We start from the raw sequence: 9,592 nt of genomic DNA, 5'->3' as shown, positions 1-9,592 counted from the left end.
TATGTGACTTTCCTTAGAGATTCTGCCTAGTTTAGAACTTTTCTGGAGTTGATTATTCATTAAAATTTGGTAGCGTGACTGTGTTGGCAAATAATTTCTGCTGTTTTGTCCTTTCTCTACAGGAGTAACTAATGCAAGTAAAATTCTTAAAGTGTGGTTCTTAATTCCAAGTATACAAATACATGAGTACTGGGTTGGTGTGTCTCAGGGGTTTTTTCATGCACAGTTGCCATGAATATGCATATGAGCATTTCATGGATCTTCTGGCCTGTATAAGTTGAAATCTTAGAATCATAGAATAGTAAGGGCTGGAAAGGACCTTAAGATCATCTAGTTCCCTGCCATGGGCTGGGACACCACACACTAGACCATGTCGCCCAAGGCTTTGTCCAACCTGGCCTTGAACACTGCCAAGGATGGAGCATTCGCCACCTCTCTGTGCAACCTGTTCCAGTGCCTCACCACCCTCCCTGTAAAGAGCTTCTTCCTTAGATCTAATCTAAACTTCCCCTGTTTAAGTTTGAACCCGTTAGCCCTTGTCCTACCACTACAGTCCCTAAGGAAGAGTCCCTCCCCAGCATCCTTATAGGCCCCCTTCAGATACTGGAAGGCTGCTATGAGGTCTCCATGCAGCCTTCTCTTCTCCAGGCTGAACAGCCCCAACTTCCTCAGCCTGTCTTCATACAGGAGGTGCTCCAGCCCTCTTATCATCCTCGTGGCCCTCCTCTGGACTTGCTCCAACAGCTCCGTGTCCTTTTTATGTTGAGGACACCAGAACTGTACACAATACTCCAAGTGAGGTCTCACGAGAGCAGAGTAGAGGGGCAGGATCACCTCCTTCAACCTGCTGGTCACACTTCTTTTGATGCAGCCCAGGATATGGTTGGCTTTCTGGGCTGCAAGCGCACACTGCCGGCTCATGTTAAGTTTCTCTTATAAGAACTGAAGTCTTATAAGACTGACTGAAGTTTTTGACCTGTGTATCAAAGGTTTTTTAAATGTTTCTGTATTTAACAGGCAAATTAAGTAGTGCAGAAATAGAACTAGAGATGAATCCACACAGTATCAATTCCCTGAGCAGTTCAGGATTTATTTTTATGTGCTATTTGCTGTATTTATTAATGAGCAAATATTTTTCTGTAGACACTTTATGATTTTTTTCAGTGTAAATGGCTCAGATACCACATAACGCCTGTTTTAATAAATTTTCCCAGCTAACCTCTTATTCCTTTGAATTTTCTCAAGTGCCCCCAAGATTCTTTCAAGCTCCTGTTTCAATGACAGGCCTTTCAGACTGGCTGTTGGTGTTTTTTTCTGGTTTGTAGTCTGCAGTGTCTCTCTCCTTTCTGTAGTCTTTAAAGCTTCACCTTTGACCTGCATTTTGCCATTTATAAGTAGTTGAAATAAAGATACAATGGAGGCAGCCACCATGTCAGTACTTGAATGAGACCGAAAACATGACATGACTTAATTGATCTGTTGTCCTTCAGGAAATACCTTAAAGTAAGTGATACATCTTTAATCTTTTCAGTGCACTGCTTGTGTATTTTCTGTGGAGGTCTCACAGCAAAAAGGCAGGAGAGAATACTCAGCTTATACTTGTAGGATTAATTCATTTATCACAAATAAATGATCTTATGTGTCACCCAACAGAAGAAATGTAGGAGTAAATCACATGGTAAGGCTGTAGAAGAATAATCTTGACAGTAGTAGTTTAAAGTGTGAAGGATCTAATGAAATGTTTCAGCACAGCATGATGATTTTGTGGGAAAGGGTTTATAACATGTCTGGAGCTTCCCTTCCTTTTCCTTTCCCTTTTCTTTCCTTTCTCCTTCACTGTTTCCATCATCTGACTGACCTGACCAGTCATCAGCTGATTCTAATAGTCATTTTTAACTGAAGTTGTTTAAAAAGTAAATGCCTCTGACTTCTTGTGAGAAGAAATTATTCAGAGGTGCCAGGGGTGATTGAGTCATGTGGAGCTCACTGTAACACTTCATAGGTACATTTAATGTAATATAACACACTTTCCTTCCTTGTATGGCTGTGTGGGGGTTTGTGTGTGTGTGTTTAGGGATTTTTCAATATGTTTTCTATACATATGCCTGTCAACATACATCAGTTAACATTGAGGTGAGGAGGTTGCAGTAGAGGCAATACAGTCTCTACCAGTACAGCAAGAGAAGTTGCTGGTCTCTGAGCCTGCCACTTAGTGCCAAGAATGATGGTTGAAAGGAGATTAACACTTACTATGCACCTAGTTTCTCTTGCCAAATCTCGAGTTACTTGTGAAAGTAGAAGGAGGTGCCTACCCAGTCTGAGGATAGAGGAAGGAGTTTGTACGGAGGTGAGATAACTGATGAGTCTTTAAAACCATTTGTTTTTTGATCTTCAGTCATGTTTGCTATTTTCTGCTTCTGAGCTCTCAAACAGTGGAATGAGTCTGTAAACTGTTTGGAATTGATGCAGTTAGAGCCAGTGCTAAAAAAGGAAACCAAAAAACCTCAAACCAACAAACCTTGTTGATGGCTGCTTCGGGATGGGAGAGTGTACAGACAGTTACTATTGTTCATTATATCTGAAATGTTTGAAACCATGACAGGCTGCCAAAATACATGATCATCTCAAGTGTAAAGGAGAATGATTCACTGCTGTTGGATTTCAGTATAACCAGAATTGATTAATTTTTGTTAACCTGAGTTACTAAGTGATTACTAAGCTAATCTAAGTCACTGTAACTAATAAAATATAAGGAATGGATATAGAAACTTATGTTAACAAAAATGAAAATTCTTGATGAGGTATTTTGATACCATAGAAGTGAAATACTCTATTATGTAACATTTTCTTAAATGCTAGGAAAAGAAACAGCCATCTAAATTACGCTAATAAGAACAAATCCACGCTACTGTTTGACTTACAGAACTTCAGCCCTGTGTACTACTTGGGGACTTGCAGCAGCATTTCTAGTGAGCTTACAGAGAGGCATTTCAGCAAGGAGCAAGAATACTTAGTAACTTACTGTCTTTGGAGCTCACAACTCGAGGTATTTCTAAAACAGCCAGCTCACGGCAGGGCTGTACGAGTCATTCTGCCTCTGGACCCAAGGTACAAGGCTGTGCAGGCTTCTACACAGATGTCTCTGCTCCTGCAGCTGGGCTGATGGTTTAAAGCAAGTGTTGTGGTTTAAGCCCAGCCGGTAACTCAGAACCATGCAGCCGCTTGCTCACTCTCCCCCCCTTCTTCTCCCCACTCCTGGTGGGATGGGGAGGAGAATCAAAAGAATGTAATTCCCGTGGGTTGAGATAAGAACAGTCCAGTAACTAAGGTATAATACAAAACTACTACTACTACCACCAATGATAATAATGATAAGGGAAATAACAAGGGGAGAGAATATAAAACTAAAAGGGGAAAAGGAAAACAATAAACACAAGTGATGCACAATACAGTTGCTCACCACCCACTGATCGATACCCAGCCCGACCTGAGCAGCAATCTGGGCCTTCCAGGTAACTCCCCCCAGTTTATATACTGGGCACGATGTGCTGTTGTATGGAATACCCCTTTGGCTAGTTTGGGTCAGGTGTCCTGTCTCTGCTTCCTCCCAGCTTCCCCTCCTCCCTGGCAGAGCATGAGACTGAAAAGTCTTTGATCGGAGTAAACATTACTTAGCAACAACTAAAAACATCAGTTTGTTATCAGCGTTGTTCTCTGGCTAAAGTCGAAAACACAGCACCAGCTACTAAGGAGAAAAATGACTGCTACAGCTGAACCCAGGACAGCAAGTCACCTTTGTGTATACAGAGCTTTGCCTCTTCGGTATCTGTACAAAGTCTGGTGAGCTGACTTCTCTGCTAACTCTGAGAAGGAAGCAAAATGAAAGCAATAAGATTACAGTGAGTTGTGCAGTGCAGAATGAGTTGATGCTAGAGAAAAAAGTCTATTGCTCTGGATTTGCAAATAATATAAAATGGAACGTTAAATGTGCTTAGAAGGGGCAAAAAAAAAAAAGTGGAGTTCAGAATTGGAATTATTTTACTGTGGTTCTGTTGTGAGGCTCCTTTGATTTGTTTTCTATCCAAGAAATTAAACATTTAAATTCTCTAAACACTTTACTGAAGAATTTATCCCTTTCAGGAATGAATCAAATTTACTTCTAATTCTGCATTTCAGTAAGAGATAAAATTATTTTAAAATGGGCCTATGGCTTTATTTTACAAAGGAGTATTTGTCTTTTGCTCTAGTCACTGCCCAACACAGTAAAAAGAAAAAAAAAAATAAAAAATCCGGTTTCTTTTTTGCCTTGTAATGAATACATAACTTAGTAGCTCAGAACATGCTGAATAGCTGTATGATCTTTCAGCAGGGCTTCTTCATCTTGAAGCTCAGGAAAACAAAAGGACTTACTGTATATTCTCAATCTCTCAGACAGAGGGGGGGGGGGAAAAAATATCAAAACCTGGAACCTGTATGGAAAACATCCTGCCTGTCTTTCCTTCCCTTAAAACAGAAGACTGGGAGTCAGAGCCCTCCATTACTCTCATCAGTAACTGGGCCTGGGCAGACTTGTAGATGAGTAGATCAGTCTGTTGCGGGTAGAGCTTGCTCAACTACTTGTAATTACTAATGGGAGTCAGTCAGGTTTCCCATCCTCTTTTGTATCTAGCCTGCTAGCAGAGTCATGTTTCCATTATTTGAAATTATTTTTGCAATGAGCAAAATCAGTGCATTGTCTGATGGTAGTTTGGGTAACACAGCCATATTGAAGGCGGCTTTTAAGTAACATTTGGGAACAAAACTGGCTTTTACATGTAACTAACAGAGTCAGGACAAATAGACCTCTAGCAGATGGACTAGGCCATATAAACATTGGCAGAATACTTGAAGTCTTTTGAAGAGAAAGATTCTCATTGAACTTTTGGTGGTGGGGAAGGTTTCAAGACTGATATACCCAGATGTTTGCCATTGCCTTAGGCTAAGCAGCCACATATAGCTCCAATTCTGTAATGGATGTTTACACATTAGGCAGAAACACTACTTCATTTTAAAAAAAAAAAAAAAAAAAAAAAAATCAGAACACTTGGGCTTACCTTTTGTGTTTTAATGGGTACAGTTGTTTTGAAGGCAACTATCAAATTAGTTTTGCGATAGTTTTGTTACGACTGTTCCCTAAACTGTTTCCCGTGTTGTTTTCCTTCGGGTGTCTGAACGCTTAAATCAGCCAGGAGTAGCCATAGGCTTGGCTTGGACTCTCTTAGGGGGAGAGATCATGTTTGTAAAAGCCAGTCGCATGGATGGAGAAGGTCAGCTCACTTTGACTGGTCAGCTTGGAGATGTGATGAAGGAGTCGATGCATCTTGCAATCAGCTGGCTGCACAGCAACACCAAGATATGGTAGGTTGGGAAAAAAAATTACAGTGCATTGTGGAGATGGTGTGCATCCATCAGCTAGATAGATGAGTCTGTAGTTTTCCTCTAAATTTTAAGACACAGTTTCTGTCAATTTTCATAGTCTAAACTTTCATATCTTGAGAATTAGTTGGGTTTGTGTGGCAGCTGTTGAGCTGCAGTGCAGCAGGACTTCAGCCAAGACGCTCAACTCTTTTGAACCTCCCAAGAGTTCTGGAACTGGGCTTTCTAGTTGGATCATATGATGAATAGTCAATTGTCCAGTACCTGTCACTACTTAATAGAAGTTCAGATAGGTTAAAAAAACTAAATGGAATTAATGTATGAAATGCTGCTGGCATTAACTGCATATACGTTTCTCTCTCTAGTTTACACTGTTATGTCCTACAGGTTAAGTAAGGTGAAAAGGTGTAAATGGGAGATTTATTTTATAATAGCGGTTAATGCTGGGTTTCTGCAGTGCTGGTTTTGTGGGATGTTCTCTGAAAATTGACATTTAGGGTTGGGAACATAAAACCCCCTAAAAATTCTATGTAGGAATTGCTTGGTTTCTACATTACTCCCTACTCAGAATTTCACATGTGCAAATGCCGAGCATATTGATTTACTTGTTATGGTTTTGTCTGGGAATCTGGATGTAGAAAGCCCATTGGGTTGTCTTTTTGTTTATTTTTCTAGGGCCTTTTAGTTCTCTGGTGGACTGTTAGAATATTCTTTTAGAATAAAGACCAGGAACAAAATTTTTTCACATTCAAACCATTCTTTTTTTTCTTAAGCTTCTGGAAGTTTTGATCTCCTTGACAACACCGACATCCATCTGCACTTCCCAGCTGGAGCTGTCACAAAAGATGGACCATCTGCTGGCGTTACCATAGTAACCTATCTTGCTTCACTCTTCAGTGGATGGCTGGTGTGTTCAGATGTAGCCATGACAGGAGAAATTACACTAAGAGGCCTTGTTCTTCCCATAAGCATCATTTCAGAAAAGAGCCAAGTTGTATTAATTCTCCCTATTCTGGGTATAAAATCTGGTTATAGCCATTTGCAGCGATCCAGCCTCTTCTGGTACGCTATCAGAGGCTGAGGGAAGCCAGCACGCTGCAGTGCCGCACCGCTTGTGATAGCCTTATGTTGAAACGCTAAAGCTCCCCTTGATGCTGCTTTTGGGGAAAGCACAGTAAAATATCTAGTTAGAAAGGAAACCTGGATATCTTAAAATTCAAGATGGTTCCAGAATACCTATCGCAATTTCTAAATGTGCTCCCTTAAACTGTTACTACAGAACTACCTCCAGTTTCTCTGAAAAGTTGTTTCTTAAAGCTCTTACAGTAACTGCACGTAGGTTATTCTTGGAACCATCTCCATATGTGTATTTTTGAAGTCTTCTTAAATTTTGTTACTTGCATATTGTTCAGCTGAATGGTTCCTATGGAGCTTTTTCAAAGCATGAGAGCAAAGGCAAGTTTTCAAACCAATACAGTTCAGTATCACATGGAGCCTGGCATAAGTGATTAAGCAGATATGGGAGTGAGTTACCTCTCATACCAAATGATGGAAAAAGGAAGTGTGGAGTTAGTTAGGAAAAAAACAGAGATAACATGGAAAGGTAGAAGGATCTCTGAAACAGCATTCTGGTGGCAGTCAGACTGACAAGATTGCCTGCTGGTCAAGGCTCTAGTGAAAAATAAGCACTGCATTGATACTGCTCTGGTGCAGTTTATTTAGCTTAGCAGATAAATTGCCTTTACTGTAGCAGTGACCAAGTTTTGCCTACTCTTTACAGTGGGTGCAAAAATCAGGTATCTAAATACTAGACCGGGTTTACCTTCCTTCTGAATGTTATCTAGAATCTTGTGGAATTGCATCCCTGAGACTACTTTCCCCCAAACCTGGTACTGCCTTTATCTTGAAAACAGTTCTAATGTAGGTGCAGGATTTCAGCATGCCCTGTGAAAAAACTGAGTTAGGGCTATCTTTCTTAAGAAAAGAAATCCTGAAAAGTAATGGCTCTTCCACTATTGATGCTCTTGTACCTGCATTCCCAGATTAATTTTTAATATTTAATTTTTTTCTTATTAACTGTTACAGAAAGGATACAGGACATTAACATATTTCCCTCATTAAACATATAATGAGCTAAAACTACAGCTGCATTTTTATTTGCTTTCCTAAATGACTGGGAGAAGGAGAACCTTTCATTAAAATTTAACTCCTGATGTGATTTGTTACAATGATTACCTCATTAGATCGGTGTCATGGATGTTTTTATATATGTATTTCTTCTCCATATTAGGTGGGGGGAATTAAAGACAAAGTCCTGGCAGCACACCGAGCTGGACTGAAGAAAATTATCATTCCTCAGAGAAATGAAAAACATCTTGAAGAAATTGCAGTGAATGTATGGCAAGATTTGACTTTTGTTACGGCAAGCTGCCTGGATGAAGTTCTTAATGCCACTTTTGATGGAGGTTTTGCAGTTAAGCCCAGAGTTGAGTACTTTAATAATAAACTTTTAAGAGCCAGGCCAAGATTATGTCTGTTTCAAGTTTCACAGAGATCAAGAGCTATCAACGTATCAAGTAGAACTATGAGCTAAATTTGATTGTTTAAATGTGGGTGTAAATGCTCTTCCTGCTCATTAATTCTGAAACAAACTCAAGTGTGCTCATGAAATGTAAACTGTGTCACTGACAAAAGCTATTATAGAAACAGCCTATAGATCAAAAGTAATAATTTGTTTTGCTTTCATTTCTGTAGACAGAAAGCTGATTTACCTCAAACATAACAGCACCATAGTAATGAATTCAGTGGGTATTTCTGTACTTGATTACAAAATATTTTACAACTGTCACCAAAAACTTAATCTAATAAAATTATAAATTAGTGAAACAAAAGGGGTTTTTAAGAATTCTACTTTAGTCATTCACTAGCCACGTTCCAAGGGTAAGAGGTAACAACCACCGAGTCTCAGAATACCTTCTGCCTTACAAAATACTTGAACACTGAATGTGCAAAGAAACTAGACAATTGGTGAAACACCACAAAGGAACGTCACTAATGCACTGCTTCACCTGCTGCAATTTTAAAGCACTACTGCAAACAACAACTATCAAGAAATGTCAAACAGAACCCAAACATTAACGTCCACGTTTGTCAAACATTTTCCTTTTAAGGCTTTTTTTTTTTCCCCCTCCAACAGCAACAAAAACCAACAGCAGCAGGGCTAGCAGACAAACACAAGATCTACTGCATTTCATCTCATCTATTAAAGACAAATGTGAATACTCACTCCCAATACAGCAAAGTAAAACAATGCTTTCTAAAATAAATAGCTAATGTTAAGACAATGCCAGACTTTAATACACCATTTATTTTAGATAAGGTAGTAAACTGTACAGACTTCTAGTACATTTTCCATTTCCATATCTAACAGTATCGTTAACTCACCATATCCTCAAACTCTTTCAGTAGATCTCCTCTCAACAGGCTTCTAATACTTTTGAGGATCTGGGCCTAAGGATAATCTCTAATCATTCCATCTGATGGACATCCGTTGTTCTATACAGATTTCTTAACAAGACTGGAGAGCTGGAAACAAGCTGACCTCAGCAAGCAAATGCCAGTGCCAGGCAGCTGATCACACACAAATCAGTGTATCCCTCAAAATACCGAAAAATAGTTAACCAAGTTTCTGTCAAAGACCAGGAGACAAACCAGAGGTAAATGTAAACAAGCTTAATTAGGTGAGAGCAATTACTGAATTTAGAAGACTGCAAATAATTAGTTGTATATTCATAAGGAAAAAGATGCTAGATTGCAGGATTTCTAAAGCATTTATCTACTGTCACAAGGCACCAGTACATCTTTTAAATCAAATTTGTGTGCAGTTCCAACAGCCTAAATATCAGATTTTAAGTGAAACTTACTACATGAAGCCAACTATTTCTGTAGTATTTTATTAATCCAACCAGATGGATTTTATGTTCCTTACCCATAGAACTACTTACCTCATCATGCATCAAAATAGTAAGAACAAGAGTTGTCTTAATAAATCAACCTCTGACAAGAAAGTTAAGATAGCGCACAGTAAATAAACTGTATTTTAATGGGTTACAAAAGTAGTTATTAGCCAGCCTAGCTCCCCAACCACATGTCCACTATCACCAGGTTTGACAAAGAT

This window comes from Strigops habroptila, chromosome W (assembly GCF_004027225.2).
Source record: "Strigops habroptila isolate Jane chromosome W, bStrHab1.2.pri, whole genome shotgun sequence".
In the NCBI taxonomy this organism is placed as follows: domain Eukaryota; kingdom Metazoa; phylum Chordata; class Aves; order Psittaciformes; family Psittacidae; genus Strigops; species Strigops habroptila.
This window is presented reverse-complemented; position numbering follows the sequence as displayed.